At 45.6% G+C, this 21,050-nt stretch overlaps 12 pseudogenes; 11 read left to right on the forward strand and 1 right to left on the reverse strand.

Annotated features, from left to right (window-relative positions):
* The first annotated feature begins 10,662 nt into the window (after positions 1-10,662).
* Positions 10,663-10,781, forward strand: LOC133929977 (5S ribosomal RNA; annotated as a pseudogene).
* Positions 10,782-12,019: 1,238 nt separating this feature from the next.
* Positions 12,020-12,138, forward strand: LOC133929956 (5S ribosomal RNA; annotated as a pseudogene).
* A 226-nt stretch (positions 12,139-12,364) lies between these two features.
* On the forward strand, positions 12,365-12,483 carry LOC133929955 (5S ribosomal RNA; annotated as a pseudogene).
* Positions 12,484-13,304: 821 nt separating this feature from the next.
* On the forward strand, positions 13,305-13,425 carry LOC133929939 (5S ribosomal RNA; annotated as a pseudogene).
* Positions 13,426-13,645: 220 nt separating this feature from the next.
* LOC133929954 (5S ribosomal RNA) lies at positions 13,646-13,768 on the forward strand (annotated as a pseudogene).
* Positions 13,769-14,123: 355 nt separating this feature from the next.
* Positions 14,124-14,242, forward strand: LOC133929958 (5S ribosomal RNA; annotated as a pseudogene).
* A 558-nt stretch (positions 14,243-14,800) lies between these two features.
* LOC133929952 (5S ribosomal RNA) lies at positions 14,801-14,921 on the forward strand (annotated as a pseudogene).
* A 573-nt stretch (positions 14,922-15,494) lies between these two features.
* LOC133929966 (5S ribosomal RNA) lies at positions 15,495-15,613 on the forward strand (annotated as a pseudogene).
* A 927-nt stretch (positions 15,614-16,540) lies between these two features.
* Positions 16,541-16,659, forward strand: LOC133929951 (5S ribosomal RNA; annotated as a pseudogene).
* Positions 16,660-16,932: 273 nt separating this feature from the next.
* On the forward strand, positions 16,933-17,052 carry LOC133929953 (5S ribosomal RNA; annotated as a pseudogene).
* A 2,099-nt stretch (positions 17,053-19,151) lies between these two features.
* On the forward strand, positions 19,152-19,269 carry LOC133929957 (5S ribosomal RNA; annotated as a pseudogene).
* A 737-nt stretch (positions 19,270-20,006) lies between these two features.
* Positions 20,007-20,125, reverse strand: LOC133929946 (5S ribosomal RNA; annotated as a pseudogene).
* Positions 20,126-21,050: the final 925 nt, after the last annotated feature.

Raw genomic sequence — 21,050 nt, forward strand, 5'->3', positions numbered from 1 at the left:
AAGCCATGGTTGGCCAAATGCATGGATGGGAAAGCTTTGTTGATTTTGTCTTGCATCAATGTTTTTCTTGTATTGCTGTCCATAGTTGTGGTTCTTGTGAAGTAGACCTTGGTGTAGCATGATGTTGTGTGCCCATGATGTAACATCCTAAATTCTTAAAACTAAGAAAAGTTAGAAACTTAACCAAAGGAAATAAAGGAATTTGCAAAATTAAATAATCCAAGTCCATATATGTGTATATATTTGATTGCTTGATTGATTGCTAAGTATATATATGTGGTATATACACTGTATGTATAAATATACATATGTATATACATGAGAGATAATAGAATAGAAATAGAGAAGCTTTTTGGGCTAAAAGACCGAAGCCCACTTCTCCTTTCTCTCCCTCTCTCTGTTTTGGCCTGATTCAACTTAGCCCAGCCCGCTCATCCCATACCTCTAGCTCTCCTACGCTCTCACGCGCCACCGTGCTGCGCCACCGCGTTGCGCCACCACGGAATCCAAGCCGGCCACGGGCCAAAGAGCAAATCCGATGCGCATATGAAGGAGGAAGACTTCTAGAAGCTCGCCAACTACAAATAAGCAAGAATCACGGCGGAAGGTGCCTTATCTCCAATGGAATCAAGTTCAAACTAAGTTCGGATCGATGTTGTCACCGTTCAAATTGAGTCCAAGTCGCCCACGAGCCCTATCTCCTCTTGCAATATAAAGAACCTGAGACCCCTCCCTTAGAGCATCCCAAAGCCAACCACTAGTTTCGAGCCGAGAGCCGCTGATAGCTCCTTGCCACAATGCTGGTGAAGAAAGCCGTCGACATCGATCTCGGTCACCATAGCCCAATCGTTGTCGCTGAAGGGTTTGCTAGCATCGCAAGAGCACAAGGAAGCTTTCGGAGGCAACCCCGACTACCATTCGTCACCAGAGCTTCGTCCATGATGCCAACTGAGGGGAACCACCATCGTGCACCATTGCCAACCTAGCTAGAGGGTTTCCCAAGCTACAACGAGGATCTAGGTGAGTTCCCTGTGCGCATGTGCTTCTTTCCGCCTCTCACCGTCGACCTTGGGTCACAGGAGATCCGCTTCGGTGATGATCCAGCCGTGCGCCATAACAGGAGCCGTCTCCACAACCGAGCTGCCTCTGTTCCGCTAGAGCCGAGCGCAGGAGTGCCATGAGGCATCCGATCCAAAACTAATGGCCGAGATTAGATCTGCATACCCCTTCGGTTTTAATTCTAGTCAGCTGATGATGTGGTAGCCACATAGGCGCATGCGTCTGACATGTTCGCCGTGTCATCAAGCTACCGCAGCTTAAAGAGCCACGTGTCAAGCCCAGTTAGCGTTTCTTTTTCTTTTATTTGCTTTAATTCTATGTTGATGTCATAATTAGTAAATATTAGCAATAAATAGATTTGTAGTATAAAAATATTTCCAAAACTTATAATAATTAAGAAATTAATTTTTGATAATATTAATAGTGTTTACAGGTTTATTTAATTCTGTTTAACAGTTTTAAATAATTTATAATTCAAATAAATGTTAGAAAATTTTAGAAAAATCCTAGAAAATCATATATGACTTTGAAAAATTCTAGAAAATTCCTAGAAACATAATTTCATCTGTGGATAATATTTTTAGTTCTTTTAATCTTTAGAAAATCTTAACTTGTTAGCCGTAGCTCCATTTTGACCCGTTCTTTCGTCGAACTATGTAGAAAAGTGTGATCTTGTATCTGATGATGTTTGTTGTGTGATATTTAGTTCTTTTTAGATCTTGGTGTTTATGTGTTGTTGTTTTTCAGCATATGGCAAGTAGACATCAACGTTTCAGAGGAGCTAGAAGGATTGCAGGATCAGGATTTTGAAGAGCCAACTGAGTTTAGTGAATGCAAGTTTTGTTCTTGAACATATTTATCCTAGTTTTACATATGTTTTATTTTACAAACATGCATGGTAATAACATGTTGGGAATCCCATGAGTTAGGCTTTACCCTAGTTTACCCTTATCGTCCTTGTCACTACATTATGGTTTTGGGGTATGGAAGGGTAGATGATGCTTAACCTTGCTTTGGGATGGTAATATTGATAATTGTTCCAAAAACATGAAAATGGCCATATGCAACCATGATAAAATATGATGGAATAAATTTGTAGCAACATGGTGTAGGAATTTGAGCAAGTGGTATGATCGGTAGGTGATGTACGGTTGGAAAAGTGGTAGTCTTGCTCAAATCTAAGGATCAGTTCATGGGGTGATTTTTTTGTGTTTTCAGTACAACCATAAGCCTGGTATGGGAAGGGCCTAGCCAATCAATTTGCTTTACTCTTAGCATAATGCAGACCATTTAGTGGTATGAGGAATGGAAGGGATGGACTTCCTTAAATCCGTAAGGCGCAAGAGCGGGCTTCCATTGTTGAGGTGGAATCACGCAGCAGTGAAACCTTAGCGGGTAGACATGTGTTGAGAGGGGCATTATAAAGGCTTTATAGTGGATTCCTAGCACACACCTCGGTAGTGTGTAAAAGTTTTCTATTGGCCAACGGATGCTCGGCAAAATGGGAAGAAATGACTTGTGAGTAAAGTACAACGTCTACAGAGTTTAAACTGAATATTCAGCCGTGCTCACGGTCATGAGCAACACTGAAAACCTACCATGATTATAACTTGATGTTTTGGTTAGTCTGGTCAACGGCGATGGTGGAAATTATAGTTGAGGGTCCTCAGTTAGGGTGGTGGGAATCATGATTGAAGGGTTCAACCTGAGTGGATGGAACTTTGGTTGAAGTGTTGGAAATTTGTTGGTTAGGTTAAGATGGATGGAATCTTGAGGTGGTGTGTTATTCACTTAATTATTATCACATTTTGAATGCTTTTACTTAAATGCTGTTTATGCAAAAGAGCCATTTAGCCATATTCATGTTAAAGCCTTCATATGCATACTATTTCCTTCACAACTTGCTGAGTACGATAAGTGCTCACTCTTGTTATTACCAAACACTCAGTTCGAGAAGGTATCAAGGAGTATGCTAAAGGTGGATCATTCTAAGATGCTTTCTACATCGATAATGCTTGTGGAAGAGTTGTAAAGGATTAGAGTCTTTGTAGTTTGTATAGTTCTGATGCAGTTTATTTAGTTCTGATGCAGTTTATTTAGTTCTTTGACCCTTGAAGGTCACTTTTAGAAGTCAGTTAATTCGATTAAGTATGGATATTGTAATGATTATAATCAATGAAGTCACTATATGTTGGGATTGATTCCTGGGCTCAACACATAGATGAGATTAGTTTGTTTGTTGAACTGGTCTTAACAGAGGTGGTATTAGAGCCATATCGACCTAAAACACAACCTTAGATTTTGGAAAGAATAAAAGCTATGCTCAAAGACCCCTTACCGTCCTCTCTTCTAGTAAGGTTTACTTACCCTCTCCTTGCTTCAACCTACAGATGGAGTCCACTACGTGAAAAAAGATTATTAGTGACGGGTGATAACTGACATTAATGACGGGTCCGTACCCGTCACTCTTATCACGTCACTAATGAGGTCATTAGTGACAGGTCATAACTGTGACCCGTCACTAATGTTCAGTCATTAGTGACGGATCGTAACTGTGACCCATCACTATTGACTGAACATTGGTGACGGGTTGTAATCTTGACCCGTCACTAATGATGATGAATATTTTTCGTATTTTTTGGACACAAAAAAGTCAAAAAATATTTTTTCACCCGATCCATCCCATCACAAGCCATCTCCATATGCCTCACAAGCCACGCTTTTTTCACATTATTTTCAAGTTTGCGTTCAATAGAAATTGAACCCACGACCTCCTCCTCGCGTGTGTAGCCACCTTACCACCTCTGCTATCACGTAGTTGTGATAGAAACTGGATATTTTATCATTTTAACATTCTTTGCCGAAGGTTATTAGTGACGCGTCATAACCATGACCCGTCACTAATGACTAATTTTGCCAAATTTCATCGAGAGTTATAATTTGATAGGTGACTCAGAGTGTATTCGGTAAAACAGGCATAACTTTTGCATACGGACTCCGATTTTGACTCTACGAACATCTAAAAAAAAGTTACATCCGTTTCTTCCCTACTTCGTTAGGTTTGAAGAATTTTTTGAGGCCAAAAATAGCTTGAAAGATTAAGTTTTTGCCCCAACTCTTTTTCCACTACACTCTACCTCTAGTCGTAACGATCAATGATCCCCTACTTGCATGGTTTCCTGGTTGAACGTGGTAGAAATTTTTGTTCTTGCTAGCATAGGCTACCCATTCCCCAACAACGCAGACAATCTTAGATGACACCACTAGATCCAGAGGAATGGTCTTGATGTCATCGTGAGACTTGATGACTACTTTGGGCCTTGAATTCTTGGTCTCCTTATTGGGTTGGTGTTGTACTGCCATGTCGAGGTTCCATTTGTCACAACATAGACCTATTTTAGTGCACCTCCCTTTTATTCGACAAGTTCATAAGATAGGTGGTTCACCAATCATTGACATATCTATAAGAGGGTTTGATCGGATTGAGATCCGTGAGGGACTAGAGTCCTGATGGGAGACCAACATGGGAGCCCATAGTAGGATCTATATAAGGGGAGGCGTGGGGAGGGGCGTGTACAATCAAGCCACTCTGAAATCGTAGCTGTGCCCTATCTACCCGACCTCTCAAAACCCTAGTTGTACATGCGGTACTAGCACACCAGCAATTGATGTTCCAGCCCTGGATGTGTGGATACCATAGATCCGTTGGTAATATTGTGGTGCTAATCGACTCAACAAGGACTAGAAGCAGCTGTTGGTTCATCTCTTGGTTGATCCTGACTAGGAAGGGCTTGTCGGGGAGCTCATTAGTGCTTGTCGAGGAGCTTGCTGGAGCTTACTGGGGAGCTTATAGGAGCTTCTTCCTCTACATCAACATGCATGATGTTGGATTAGGTTACTCTAACTCTTTTTTCACTACACTCTCCGTCTAGTGGTAATGATCCATGATCTCCTACTCGCATGGTTTCTTGGTTGAACATGGTAGAAATTTTTGTTTTTGCTAGCATAGCCTACCTGTTCCCTAACTACCCGGACAATCTTGGATGTCTCCACTAGGTCTAGAGGAATGGTCTTGATGTCATCGTGAGACTTGATGACTACTTTGGGCCCCGAGTTCTTTGTCTCCTTATTGGGTTGGTGTTGTACCACCATGTTGAGGCTCTGTTTGTCACAACATAGACATGTCTTAGTGCAGCCCCGGATAGTGATGACTCCCTTGGGTCCTAGAATCTTCATGCACTGGTAAGAGTAGTGTTCGACTGCCATGAATTTGGCTAGGGTTGGTCGTTCTAAGATGACATTGTATGTTATCTCAAAACTGACCACATCGAACATAATATTTTCCATTTGGAAGTTGTCAGGCTTCCTGAAGGTAACGGTAAGCATTATCTAGCTGATAGGCGTGGCTGAAGATCTGTGTATTATACTGTGGAAGGCTTGAGTAATCAGTTAATTGGTAGATCAAGAAATTTGCATCACATCAAGTGCACCTATGAACAGGATGTTCAAGAAACTGCCTCCATCCATTAGCACTCGGGTAAACTTACAGTTGTTGATGATGGGCTCGACCACTATTGGGAAGCGGCTTGCCGGGCAAAGTTCTCTAGGCAGTCTTCTTGGTCATAGGAGATGTTGATGTTTGACCATTTTACCGCCTGGCGACTCTTGGGGATGACAGCTAATACTTCTCGAGCCACCATCTTGTACTACCTTTTGGATTCATGAATGTCAAGCCGCTAAACATGTGGTTGGTAGTCCTATTCTCCTTTTGGAAGGTAGCTAGTCCGAGTCATCACTAGAACTGGTCTCTACTCTGGCTCGCAACCTGTGGTGCTATCCTCTTACTCTTCTTGAACTCTACCTTGACCGCATTCTAGAAGACGCAACATTCCTAGAGACTGTGACCTTTGTTTGGTGGAAGTCACACCAGGGCTTGTCAAAGCGCTCACCAGTGTCGAATTGCTTGCCCTTGTCCTGGGATGAGCCTCGATGCTTGTCAGGACAAGTGTCGGGAAGATCTGCCAAAACATAATGAGTCTTAGTTTTCTTACCTTTGCATCCCTTCGAGTTCTTCTTCTTGCCCTTATTCTTCAATGAGTCATCATCTAGTTCAGGTTGAGGGCACTATATGCCCTGATCCCTTTTTTTGATGAATAGGAGAGCCTCCTTAGCATTGGCAGTTTTGTAAAAAATCTCCATTAGCTCCTGGACCTTAGTAGGCTCTTCCATGGTGACGTCTTCAACACACCGGTGGCTCCTAAGCCCTTGGGTAAATGCTTGGATGACATAACCACGGTTATCTTTGGGATGGTGTTCTAGGTGTTGTTGAAGCATCGAAGGAACTCATGCAGAGTCTCCTTCTCCATCTAGAGGACGCGAAAAAGGTCATTTTTCTTGCCGGGATGAATGTATGTGCCTTGGAAATTTGGAATGCTGATTTTGCTTGCTCTATCCACTCAAAACCATCATTTTTCATTAAAAGATTAAAAAAGGTAATTATTTTTCACCTAACCGGGAAATAAAGCGGTTCAGAGCAGCCATGCATCCGGTAAGTTTTTAGACTTCCTTTACAGTACTTGGATATCTCATGTCCACAATAGCTTTAATTTTCTCAGGGTTTTCCTCAATTCCACAACTGGATACTAAGAACCGAGTAACTTACCAAAGGCCAGTCTGAGTACGCACTTCCCAAGATTAAGCATCATGCGATTCTTCTTGAGGTTGTCAAAGGTCTCTCGCAAATTATCGAGTAGATTTTCTTTTTCTTTACTCTTTACAACCACATCATCAATGTAAGCTTCTAGGTTTCTACTGATTTGTGGCTCAAAAGTAATCTGAATAGCTCGTTGGAAAGCAGGACCAACACTCTTCACACTGAAAGGCATTTTTGCATAGCAATACATCCTAGATGGAGTGATGAAGGCAGTTTTCTCTGCATCATCTTACACATACGAATATGATGATAACAGAGTAGGCATTTAGGAAACAAAGTAACTCGCATCCCGAAGTCGAGTCAACTAGTTGGTCAATTTGTAGTAGTGGAAAAGGATCCTTTGAACATTCTTTATTGACCATCACAGGGTTTGCTAACCACTCGGGATGGAATACTTGCCGTATTATTCCTAGCTTCAGCAGCTTGCATTTCTATTCCCAAATAGCTTCTTTATGATCTGTCGCAAAATGATGCAGTTTTTGTTTAACGGGCTTGGCCCCAGGACAAACCTCTATCCTGTGCTCGATCACCTTCTTGATAATTCTGGGCATATCGGATGCCTGACATGTGAACACATCCGAATTGCACGGAAGGAAGGTGATGAGCACATCCTCGAACGGCCATCCTCACCACCACAGATCAAGACGGCCATCCTCGAGTTCGGGCTGAAGGTAGACATGCACACCAAGTTAACCATCACCGTCACACTCAGCTTCTGTCCGACAATATGCCTAAGCCATTTCCTTCCCGTGCTGCAGATTACAGGTAACATTTCATTCATCCCTTATTTAATTTCCTTTGTTTTGTGATATAATTCGATTTCGCTTCACTAGTGTTTGTGCTCTTTCACTAGATTCAATTCGCTTGGCGCACAAAAGTGAGATCGCGAACACCATCTTGATAGGCCAGAACCTAACAGTGGGGATCGTACACGTAAATTGTGGGTGCAGTTTCATCACAAATTTGCATTCACAAGATGGGATTGATGGTTTGTTTTTGTAAAATGTGTCCATAGCTTGGTGTCACCTGAAACATTTCGCTTCACTGTTGGAGGTCCAGCTTCGGGATGAAAGCTGCGGGGTTTGCGGAGGCGATGGCCATGGCAGACGCCTTCGCAACGTCTGTCTTGGAAACAAGTTCAACTAAAAGAGATGCGTCCAATCTGTTCAGGTGCAGGAAAGGGATGCTGATACCATGAAAATGGAAACAAGTTCACGCCAATGATAGCTTCATTGATCGGGTGTATTTGTAGTACACGAGGTTACAAGAGGATGATACAGTTGTTAGATATTGTAACTAAGAGATAGATCCAACAGGTAGAGCTAATCTAACCAACTAATTAACCGTGAATGTACAACAGCTATGCATGGATTCGGTTGCACGTCATGCGTTCTGCCATGAACGTATGGTTTAACATTGTCCTGTATGACACCCATGGCTTTGCAATAAACCCATTTGACCTCTGCTACAACACATGCCCAGCGGATAATGAGCCTGCAATCAAACCATAGTAAAAAAAATGTTCAACTGTGTCCAACCCATAGTAAATTCAAGAATGATGATGTCACTACATCCAAGTCAAGGAAAAAAACAAAAGTCGAACAATCCAGCTCACAATAAAAAAGTAAAAAAGTACTTTCCTCGCGCTCTTCTACTGCTTTTAAGTAAAATATTTCTTATTCACGCTCGACTCATAGCGAGATTTCAGCGGTAATGCCGGTAAAGGAACAAAGTGCGATGCATACCGGGAAGCGCGGCGACACCCAGCAAGGCGTAGGGCCCATGCGCGCTGGGAACAGTGCGGGAGCGGCGCGAAAGATGTGCATAAGGGAATTGAAATATATCAGATATGATCATAACAACACTAAAGCATCGGATCTCATCGTGATTGGGCTAGAGTAGTACTAGGAAGGGTGACCTCCTGGGAAGTCCACGCCCTCTTCTACCACTTTTAAGAAAAATATTTCTTTTTGCGCCCTCGACCCACGGCAAGATTTCAGCGGTGAACGAACAGAGTGCGATACGCAACGGGAAGCACAGGGACACCCTGCAAGGCGTAGGGCCCACATGCACCGAGAAGCTTGCAGGAGCGGTGGTGTCGGAGGGTAAACTCCTAAAGTAGGGATCCGGAGGGACCCCCTTTGAGATTCGGCCGAGGAGATGATTCTGAATCTGTTTTGCGGGTGAAATAAATAGGCGTAAATGCGATGGCAGGTGGAATGGAATGATCGGATGTAGAATGCAGTAAATGCACCGGAGGTTTTTAGACAGGTTCGAGCCGCACTGAGCGTAATATCCTACTCCTGTGTGGATGCTATAAATGCACTGAGAATGTCTCTTAGGGATGTTGCTGCTTACAAGAATGTTTGTCTATCCTAGAGCTTCGGGCTCCTTGTTCTTTGGTGGTCTCAGCTTCTGTGCTTGTAATGGGGTGTTCTTCTGTCTTCGATCTTCGTCCGGGTTGGAGAGACTTTCTGTGCCCACCGGCTCCTCTTAAATACTCGCTGGTGGTAGCGTGCCCCGAAAGGGAGGGCACGAGTTCCAAGGCGCCATAAATGGAAAAGCAACCATCATGGGCTGCTGCGCGAAGTGACGGGGGTTGAAAACGCGCCCCCGCCCGGTCTCGATCGTCATGATGTCGTTCTGCAATGGGCGCCGCGGAGAGGGCCCACTGGGCGGCCACTGAGCAGCCCAGCGTGCCCGTTCGGTCTTGTACGCCTGACACAGCAGGGCGGCAGGGGGCGCCTTAGGCCTCGCGATGCTATCCCGAGTCGCGCCGGATGACGCGAGATGGGACCCGTGCATTAAATGCCCCCACGCCCTCCTGCCAGAATGTGGCAGGGACTGACACCTAGTGTGGCAGGAGCGGTTGGAAGTGACAGGCCACGCGCCCTCTTAAATGCGGCATCGAGCCTTTCACTGGTTGACACCTCACCGCTGGACCTCTGTGGGGACCACCGGCGAAGGACTTCTTAGGCCGTCGGGGAACCGAGTGCTCAGGGGTCACTGTTCACATCTCCGAACACTCTCTACCGGATATGCCCTTTATTGGTCCTCGGGGAACCGAGTGCTCGGGGGCCACTGTTCACGGCCCCGAGCACTCTCTCCCGGAATTGACTGTTCAGATCCTCGGGGAACCGAGTGCTCGGGGGCCGCTGTTCGCGGCCCCGAGCACCCTCTTCCAGAACTAACTCCCTTGGGTCCTCGGGGTACTCGGGTGCTCGGGGGCCGCTGTTCGCAGTCTCAAGCACGCCCTTCCCGATACTCTGCTTTTCTGATCGTCGGGGGACTTGAGTGCTCGGGGGCCACTGTTCATGACCCCGAGCACTTTCTTCCCGGTACTTGGTCTTCGCGGATCATCGGGGAACTCGGGTACTCGGGGACCACTGTTCATGGCCCCGAGCACCCCCTCCCGGGACTCAGTTTTCTCGTACCTCACGGAGATGATCCCCGCGGAAGGGCGCCACATGGCAAACTGCTGGCCTGGCCTCGGAACTCAGGGACCTCTGGTTCCTGATTCACCGACAGGTGGCGACAGCGCGAAAGGCGTGCATAAGGGGAAGGAAGAGTCAAAAGTATGTCGGATTCCATCATACCAGCACTAAAGCATCGAATACCATCAGAACTCCGAAGTTAAGTCTACTTAGGTGAGAGTAGTACTAGGATGGGTGACCTCCTGGGAAGTTCTCGCGCTCTTCTATCGCTTTTAAGTAAATTATTTCTTTTTGTGTGCTCGACTCATGGCAATATTTCGGCGGTGCAGGAATAGAGTATGACATGCATAGGGAAGCGCGGTGACACCTTTCATGGCGTAGGGCCCATGCGTGTCGGGAAGCGTACGGGTAGGCGCGAAAGGAATGCATAAGGGAAAGGAAGAGCCGAAGTATGTTGGATGCAATCATACTAGCACTAAAGCACCAGATCCTATAAGAACTTCGAAGTTAAGCGTGTTTGAGTGAAAGTAGTACTCGGATGGGTGACCACTGTGGAAGTCCTCGTGTTGCATCCCATATTTTTATTTTATTTTCCTCGCTCTCTTCTATCACTTTTAAGTAAATTATTCCTTTTTTGCGTGTTCAACTCACAGCAAGATTTTGGCGGTGAAGGAATAGAGTGTGAAGTGCACTAGAAAGTGTGGTGACACCCTGCAAGGCATAGGACCCATGCACCGGGAAGCATGCGGGAGCGGTGACGTTGGCGCAAAAGGCATGCATAAGGAGATGGTAGAGGGGAAGTATGTTGGATGCAATCACAACCGCACTAAAACACTGGATCCAATCGGAACTCCGAAGTTAAGTGTGCTTGGGTTAATGGCTAGTGCGTGGGTTTGAGGCTATAATATCCCTCCACTTAGTCATTTAAAGGTGTGGCATGCTGCTAGAGTCCAGACAAGTTCATATACACTTGAGAAGACATCCAAGCCACCAAAGTGCTCAAAGTGATCATTCAAGGTGATTACGCATACTATTAGAGAGTGATTAGTGCTTGTAGGCCTAGAGAGAGTATTGCTAGGTGATTGCTGCCTAGAGAGTGGATTAAGGAGTGATCCAACCTTGTACTAAGTGGTACGTCGGCACCTTGGAGTCTTGGTGACTCACCGGCAAGTTTGTTGACCCTTCGACTTGGTGTGAAGCGGCAGCAAGGCGATTGTGCAGGGAAGTGGAGACCTTGCCTTGGTGGCTCAAGCTCCAAAGTGATCACAGCGACAAGGAACTGAAAGAGAGCCTAGTGGTGAGACCTTGACTTGGTGGCTTGATGGTTCATCCAGTGGAGGCCTTGTCTTTGTGACTTGGTGGCTCAAGAGCCGTGACCTGGTGCTGACCAGGAGCATATCCTTTGTGGAGCTCCAACGTGGACTAGGGGTTGCATTCATGCCATCGATACCACGGAAAAAAAATCCTTGTGTACAGTTTGTTCTCTCTACCTTATTTACATTTCTGCATTTACATTCTTGCAATTTGCATTCTTAGATTGGTTGCAAGTGCTTTGATCGGTAGAGTAGACACACTAGATAAACCAAGAGCACATTTAGATAGAAATTGATATAGGTTTATCTTGTGTTGTTTTTGGAGTCAAAATAGTTCGAAGTGTACTAATTCACCCCCTCTCTTAGGATGTCACCGATCCCTTCACACGCACAGGGAAGTGAGGTGACACCCTGCAAGGCATAGGGCCCGCGTGAGTCAGGAAGCACGCGGGGGTGGTGTGAAAGGCGTGCATAAGCGAAAGGAAGATTTGAAGTTTGTCGGATGTGACCATACCAGTGCTAAAGCACCTAATTTTATCAAAACTCCAAAGTTAAGCGTGCTTGGGTTAGAGTAGTATTGAGACCGGTGATCTCCTGGGAAGTTCTCGTGTTGCATCTTATTTTATTTTTTTCCTCGCTCTCTTCTACCACTTTGAAGTAAATTATTTCTTTTTGCGCTCCACTAATGGTGAGATTTCAGCGATGAAATAATAGAGTCTGACGTGGACCGATAAGCGCAACGACACCCTGCAAGGCGTAGGGCCCATGCGTGCCGGGTAGCTTACGGGAGCGGCAGCGGTGGCGCGAAAGGCATGCATAAAGGGAAGGAAGAGGCAAAGTATGTCGGATATGATCATACCAGCACTAAAGCATCGGATACCATCAGAACTCTAAAGTTATGAGTACTTGGACGAGAGTAGTACTAGCATGGCTGGCCTCCTGTGATGTCCTTGTGTTGAATCCCCTATTTTTATTTTACTTTCCTCATGCTCTTCTACCCCTTTAAAGTAAATTATTTCTTTTTGCTTGTTTGACTCATGGTGAGATTTCAACGGTGGAGGAACAGAGTGCGACGCGCACCGGGAAGTGCAATGACACCATGCAAGGCATAGGCCCACACGTCGGAAGTGTACATGAGTGGCGGTGTCAGCGCGAAAGGCGTGCATAAGGGGAAGGAAAAGGGGAAGTATGCTGGATGCAATCACACCTGCACTAAAGCACTGGATCCAATCGTAACTCTGAATTTAACCTTGCTTAGGCTAGAGTAGTACTAGGAATGGTGACCTTCTGGGAAGTCCTCACGCTCTTCTACTGTTTTAAAGTAAATTATTTCTTTTTGCACCCTCGACTCACGGCGATATTTCAGCGGTGCAGGAACAGAGTATGACATGCACATGGAAGTGCGGCGATACCCTTCAACAGGTAGGGCCCACGCGTGTCGGGAAGCGAGGGGGAGCAGTGGCAGCGTGAAAGGCATCCATAAGGGGAAGGAAGAGGCAAAGTATGTCGAATGTGATCACACTAGCAATAAGCATCAGATCCCATCAAAACTTCAAAGTTAAGTGTGCTTGGATGAGAGTAGTACAAGGATGTGTGACCTGCTAGGAAATTATTTCTTTTTTGCATGCTCGACTCATGGCGAGATGTCAGCGGTGAAGCAATAGAGTGTGACACGCACCAGGAAGCCTAGTGACACCCTACAAGGCATTGGGCCCATGTGCGTTGTGGAGTAACGATGGCAGGACGAAATGCATGCATATGGGGAAGGAAGAGGCGAACTGTGTTGGATGCGATCATACTAGCACAAAAGCACTAGATCCTATAAGAACTCTAAAGTTAAGTGTGCTTGGGCGAGAGTAGTTCTAGGATGGGTGACCTTTCGGGTGAAGTCCTCATGTTGCATCCCATTTTTATTTTATTTTGCTCGCGCACTTCTACCACTTTTAAGTAAATTATTTCTTTCTACGCACTCAACTCACGGTGAGATTCCGGTGGTAAAGGAAAGAGTGCAATGAACAACCGGAAGCGTGGTGACACCTTGCAAGGTGTATGGCCCACGCGTATCGAGGAGCGGCGGTGGTGGCGTGAAAGGCGTGCATAAGGGAAAGGAAGAGACGAAGTATATCGGATGTGATCATACTAGCACTAAAGCACCGGATCCCATCAGAACTCCAAAGTTAAGCATGCTTGGATGAGAGTAGTACTAAGATGGGTAACCTGTTGGGAAGCGGGTTGACACTCTGCAAGGCGTAAGGCCCACGTGCGCTGAGAAGTGTGCGAAAGTGGCGGCGGCGGCGCAAAAAGCGTGCATAAAGGGAATGAAGAACTGAACTATGTTTGATGCGATCAGACTAGCACTAAAGCATCGAATCCCATCAGAACTCCAAAGTTAAGCATGCTTCGGCTAGAGTAGTACTAGGATACGTGATGTCCTGAGAACGACTCACACTGAGAGTTCAACGGTGAAGGAATAGAGTACGACACACACTGGGAAGCGTGGCGACACCCTGCAATGTGTAGGGCACACGCGCGACGGGAAGCAGGCGGGAGCGGCGGTGGCATCATCCAGGCACGCATAAGGGGAAGGAAGAGGTGAAGTACGTCAGATGCGATCATATCAGCTCTAAAGCACCAGATCCCATCAGAACTCTGAAGTTAAGCGTGCTTCGGTGATCTTAGTACTAAGATGGGTGACCTCATGGGATGTCCTTGTGTTGCATCCCTTTTTTACTTTATTTTCCAAGCACTCTTCTACTGCTTTTTAGTAAATTATTTCTTTTTGCTGCTTGACTCACAGTGAGATTTCAACGTTGAAGGAATAGAGTGCGACGCGCATCAGAAAGCATGTTGATACCCTACAAGGCATAGGACCCATGCATGTCGGGGAGTGGAGGCAGCGGTGCGAAAGGCGTGCATAAGGAGATGGAAGAGGCGAAGTAAGTCAGATGCGATCATACCGGCACTAAAGCATCGGAATCCATCAAAACTCTGATGTTAAGCATGCTTCAATGATCCTAGTAGTAGGATGGGTGACCTTCTAGGAAGCCCTCATGTTCTCCCTTTTTATTTTATTTTCCACGTGCTCTTCTATTGCTATTTATTAAATTATTTCCTTTTGCGCGCTCAACTCAAGATGAGATTTCAGCAGGGAAGAAATAGTGTGCGACATGCATCGAGAAGTGCGGCAACACCCTTCAAGGCGTAGGGCCCACGCGTGCTGGGAAGCATGCAGGGGCTTCGCGAAAGGCGTTCATAAGGGGAAGGAAGAAGCGAAGTATGTTGGATGCGATCATACCAGAACTAAAGCATCAGATCCCATCTGAACTTCAAAGTTAAGCGTGCTTAGGCGAGAGTAGTTTTAGGATGGGTGACCTCCTGGGGGAAGTACTCTTGTTGCATCCCTTTTTTATTTTATTTTCCTCACGCTCTTCTATCGCTTTTAAGTAAATTATTTCTTTTTGCATGCTCGACTCACAATGAGATTTTGGCGGTGAACGAATAGAGTGCGATGTGCACCAGGAAGCGCGATGACACCCTACAAGGTGTAGGGCCCATGCGCACCAGGAAGAGTGCGAGGGCAGCGATGAAAGGCGTGCATAAGGGGAAGTAAGAGGTGAAGTATGTTGGTTGTGATCATAATAACACTAAAGTATCGGATCCTGTCAGGATTCTGAAGTTAAGCATGCTTGGGCAAAAGTAGTACTAGGATGGGTAACTAGACCACCGGGAATGTCCTCGTGTTGCATCCCTATTCTTATTTTATTTACCTTGCACTCTTCTACTGCTTTTAAGTACATTATTTCTTTTTGCACGCTCGACTCACGACGAGATTTTGGCAGTGAAAGAACAGAGTGTGACATGCACCGCAAAGCGCAGACACCCTACAAGGCATAGATCCCACGAGCGCTGAGAAGCGTGCAGGAACGGCAGCAGCGCAAAAGGCGTGGATAAGGGAAGGAAGAGGTAAAGTACGTCAGATGCGATCATACTAGCACTAAAGCACCGGATCCCAACAAAACTCCGAAATTAAACGTGCTTGGGCGAGAGTAGTACTAGGATGGATGATATGCTGGGAAGTCCACGTGTTGCATACCCTTTTTTATGTTATTTTCATCACGCTCTTCTACTGCTTTTAAGTAAATTATTTCTGTTTGCGCACTCGATTCATGGCGAGACATCGGTGGTGAAGGAACAGAGTGTGACACGCACCGGGAAGCACGGCAAACACCCCGCAAAACGTAGGGCCCACGCACAATGGGAAGCGTGACAGAACGGCAATGGCAGCGTGTAAGGCGTGCATATGGGGAAGAAAAAGGCAAAGTATGTCACAGGGGATCATACCAGCACTAATGCACCGTATCCCATCAAAACTCCAAAGTTAAGCGTTCTTGAGGCGAGAGTAGTACTAGGACGGGTCACCTTCTAGGAAGTCAACTTGTTGCATCCCTTCTATATTTTATTTTCCTCGCTCTCTTCCACCACTTTTAAGTAAATTATTTCTTTTTTGCGCGCTCAACTCATGACGAGATTTTGGCGATGAAGGAATAGAGTGCGAGGCACACCGGGAAGCGCAGCGACACCCTGCAAGCTGTAGGCCCATGGGCATCAGGAATCGTGCAAGGGCAGCGGTGGTGATGTGAAAGGCGTGCACATGGGGAAGGTAGAGGCGAAGCATGTCGATTGTCATCATACCAGTACTAAAGCATCGGATCCTATTAGAACTCTAAAGTTAAGTGTGCTTGACCAAGAGTAGTACTAGGATGGGTGACCTCCAGCAAAATCCTCATATTGCATCCCCTTTTTATTTTATTTTCCCCGCACTCTTCTATCACTTTTAGGTAAATTATTTCTTTTTGCGCGCTTGACTCATGACAAGATTTCAGCGGTGAAGGAACATAGTGCGACACGCATCGAGAAGCGCAACGACACCTTGTAAGGCATAGGGCCCACACATGGTGGGAAGCGTGCGGGAGCGGAGGTGGCATGAAAGGCGTGCATAAGGGGAAGGAAGAGGTGAAGTACGTCAGGATCATACTACCACTAAAGCATCGGATCCCATCAGAACTCCGAAGTTAAGTGTGCTTGGGCGGGAGTAGTGCTAGAATGGGTGACCTGCTTGGAAGTCCTCGTGTTCCATCCCCTTTAGATATATTTTCCTCACGCTCTTCGACCGTGTTTAAGTAAATTATTTCTTTTTGCGCGCTCGACTCACGACGAGATTTTGGCTATAAAGGAACAGAGTGTGACGCGCAACAAGAAGCGGGTGGCACTCTACAAGGTGTAGGGTATCAAAGATCAGAATCAAAAAAGCTATGCATTCATTTTTAAAGGCCCACGCACGCTGAGAAGCATGCGAGAACAGTGGCGACGATGTGAAAGGTATGCATATGGGAAAAAAGAGGCAAAATATGTCTGATGCGATTATACCAGCACTACGACACCGAATCCCATCAGAACTCCAACGTTAAGCGTGCTTGGGGTGAGAGTAGTACTGGGATGGTTGACCTCTGGGTAAGTCCTCATGTTTTATCCCCTTTTTTACTTTATTTTCCTCATGCTCCTCTACCGCTTTTAAGTTAATTATTTCATTTTGCGCACTCGACTCACAGTGAGATTTTGGTGGTGAAGGAATAGAGTGTGACGCACACTGGGAAGCACGGGGACACCCTGCAAGGTGTAAGGCCCATGCACATCGAGAAGAGTGCAAAAGCGGCTGCTGCGCGAAAAGTGTGCATAAGGGGAATGAAGAGCCAAACTATGTTGGATGCGATCATTCCAGCACAAAAACACCGGATCCCATCAAAACTCCAAAGTTAAGCGTGCTTAGCCATGAATAGTACTAAGATGAGTGACCTCCGGGAAGCATGCAACGGCGGCGTGAAAGGTGTGAATAAGGATAAGGGGAAGGAAGAGGTGAAATATGTCAGATGTGATCATACCAGCACTAAAGCACCGGATCCCATCAGACTCGAAAGTTAAGCGTGCTTCGGTGAGAGTAATACTAGGATGGGTGATGTAGGATCGATTATACTCTAATAATGCAATCAGAGGGGGTGAATGATTGTGGAAATTAAATTCAAAGATTAATTCACCCAAATTGAAAATTGATTTAAACTCGGTATTCCACTTGAAACAGATTGTACATACTCTAATAAAAATGATATAGAGAAAGATCCGCTAGTCCGATTACCCTTAAATCTGAACAGCTGAACCTAGATTCAAATAAGAAACTAACCAAATACAAATTGAGTAAATCGGGTATGTGGATCAAGAATTATGGCTATTTGAAGCAGACTGTGTCAACCAGTATCGAGTAGATCAAAATCTAGTCGAGTTGACAAAAAGCTACGCAAGATCAAACCAAATCCACTCGAAATTTTCTTAGATCAAACACTAGATATTCTAGCAAGGTTTTGGATGGATTGAACCAAGATGAAACTTCATAGACACATGAAATTAACTGAAAACCAAAACCGGGCATGCAGAATATAAAACAGAGAGAAAATTTCGAATCAGCAACTCATCAACTTACGGAACTTGATTTTCATTGCATAGATGAGTTTACAAAATGCCTCTCCAAAGCATCCAACAAGGATTTCCACGACATCCCAAAATAGCTCTCTCTCGAGTTTCTATGCTGCCCTGTTCTGCGCTCTTCTACTACACAATACAACAGACCTCTCTATTTATAAGATAGCCACACGCACAAATGTGACCGAATCAAACTACAACTCTCTATCGTATTCAATTTGGTCTCTATTATCCTCTAATCACAAGAGGACAACCAACTTCCGTTAATTATGCTAATTAGTCAACAACTCTTACGTAATCATGCATGCACATCTCCCATGCACACATGCATATACGTAACCAACTCAGAGTCTGTTTTTGACACTAACTCTTGTCTTAAGTCCAGCCACCACACGACTCCCTCGTGCCTGCTCTGACTTGAACACGAATTAGTCTTCACGTCCTCTCACAATCAGATCACCTCATGCGTCTATCGCAAAGCCTCGTCTCCATATGCATTGTTCTCTCAGCTCAAACGCCCCGCATGACATCCTCGATCACAACGACCTCAGTTCCTCCTGAACCTAGTCGCCGAACCTCAGTTCCTCCCTGAACTTAGTTCGTCGATCCATCATCAACCACGTTCGCCTTCGAGCAACACCTGCACATGAATCAAACAACAATCGAGTACGAGCACAAGTCCTTCCGGACTTGACTCAAGATCAGTTCATGCAACACCACACAGACTCCAAGTAAAACCAACACGCTAACATAAGCATACCTAACTAATGATAGCGCATCAAACCAACTATGCTATCCAAGCATATCTTAGCAACTCATGAACATCAACCAAATATCATTATGCTAAATCACTTTGCTCTACCAATTTCATCAATCAAACCAATTTTTCATCACATGATCTCACATTTTAAGTAAATTATTTCTTTTTGCGTGATCGACTCACGATAAGATTTTGGTGGTGAAGGAACAGAGTGTGACACGCACCAGGAAGCGCAGAGACACCCTGCAAGGCATAAAGCCCACACATTCCAGGAAGCGTGCGGGATCGGTAGCGGCGGTGCGAAAAGCATGCAGAGGGGGAAGGAAGAGCCGAACTATGTCGGATGCGATCATACTAGCACCAAAGCACTGATTCCATCAGAACTCCGAAGTTAAGTGTGCTTGGCCGAGAGTAGTACTAGGATGCGTGACCTCACGGGAAGTCCTCGTGTTGCATCCCCTTTTTATTTTATTTTCCTCCTGCTCTTCTACCGCTTTTAAGTAAATTATTTCTTTTTCCCGCTCGACTCACAGCGAGATTTCGGCGGTGAAGAAACAGAGTGTGACGCGCATCGGGAAGCACGGTGACACCGTGAAAGGTGTAGGGTACCACCAGAACTATGAAGTTATGTATGCTTGGGTGAGAGTAGTACAAGGATGGGTGACCTCTTAGGAAGTTCTCGTGGTGCATCGCTTTTTCCATTTTATTTTCCTCGCGCTCTTCCTGGCAAGTGCTTTTATGTAAATTATTTCTTTTTGCATGCTTGACTCACAGCAAGATTTCAGTGGTGAAGAAACAGAGTGCGACACACACTGGGAAGCGTGATGGCACCCTGCAAGGCATAGGATGTCCCCTCAGAACTCCAAAGTTAAGCGTGCTTGGGGCGAGAGTAGTACTAGGATGGATCACCTCCTAGGGAGTCCTCACCGTGAGGGCACAATATAGTAGAGTAATTGTTCTATGAGCTTACTTCGCCTCTTCCTTCCCCTTATGCGTGCCTTTTGCACCGCCGCTACCACTCCTGAACACTTCCTGGCGCGCGTGGGCCCTATGCCTTGCAAGGTGTCGCCGCGCTTCCCGATGCGCGTCACACTCTGGTCCTTTATTGTCAAAATCTCGCTGTGAGTCGAGCGCGTAAAAAGAAATAATTTACTTAAAAGCAGTAGAAGAGCGCAAGGAAAATAAAATAAAATAAGGGGATGAAACACAAGGACTACCTAGGAGGTCACCCATCCTAGTAATGCTCTTACCTAAGCATGCTTAACTTTAGAGTTCTGATGGGATCTAAAGCTTTAGTGCTGGTATGATCGCATCTGACATACTTCCCTCTTCCTTCCCCTTATGCACGCCTTTCGTGCCGCCGCAGCCACTCCCGCACGCTTCTTGGTGCGTGTGGGCCCTACTTGCATCCCCTTTTTCATTTATTTTCCTTGCGTTTTTCTACCACTTTTAAGTAAATTATTTCTTTTTGCGTGCTCGACTCACAATGAGATTTCAGCGGTGAAGGAACATAGTGCGATGTGCATCGGGAAGCATGGACACCCCCTGCAAGGCATAGAGCTCACACGCGCTGGGAAGCATGCGAGGGTGGCATGAAACACGTGCATAAGGGGAATGAAGAGGAAAGTATATCAGATGCGATCATACCGGCACTAAAGCATCGGATCCCTCATAACTCCGAAGTTAAGCATGCTTTAGTACTAGGATTGCTGACCTCCTAGGAAGTCCTCATGTTGCATCCTTTTTTATTTTATTTTCATCACGCTCTTCTACCGCTATTAAGTAAATTATTTCTTTTTGCGTGCTCGACTCACGGTGAGATTTTGGCGGTGAAGGAACAGAGTGCGATGCGCACCAGGAAGCACGACGACACCCTTCAAGGCTTACGGCACACGCACGCTGGGGAGCATGCGAGGTGGCGATGATGACACGAATGGTGTGCATAAGGGGAAGGAAGAGGCGAAGTATACCAGCACTAAAGCTCTGGATCCTATAAAAATTCCGAAGTTAAATATGCTTAGGCGAGACTAGTACTGGGATGTGTGACCTATTGGGAAGTCCTCATGTTGCATACTCTTTTTTATTTTATTTTCTTCACGACATTTACCTTTTTAAGTAAATTATTTCTTTTTGTGTGCTCGACTCACAACGAGATTTCATCGGTGAAGGAGCAGAGTGCGACATACATCGAGAAGCTCGGTGACACCTTGCAAGGCGTAGGGCCCATGCGTGCATAAGGG

The sequence above is a fragment of the Phragmites australis genome, chromosome 9, assembly GCF_958298935.1.
Source record: "Phragmites australis chromosome 9, lpPhrAust1.1, whole genome shotgun sequence".
In the NCBI taxonomy this organism is placed as follows: Eukaryota; Viridiplantae; Streptophyta; class Magnoliopsida; order Poales; family Poaceae; genus Phragmites; species Phragmites australis.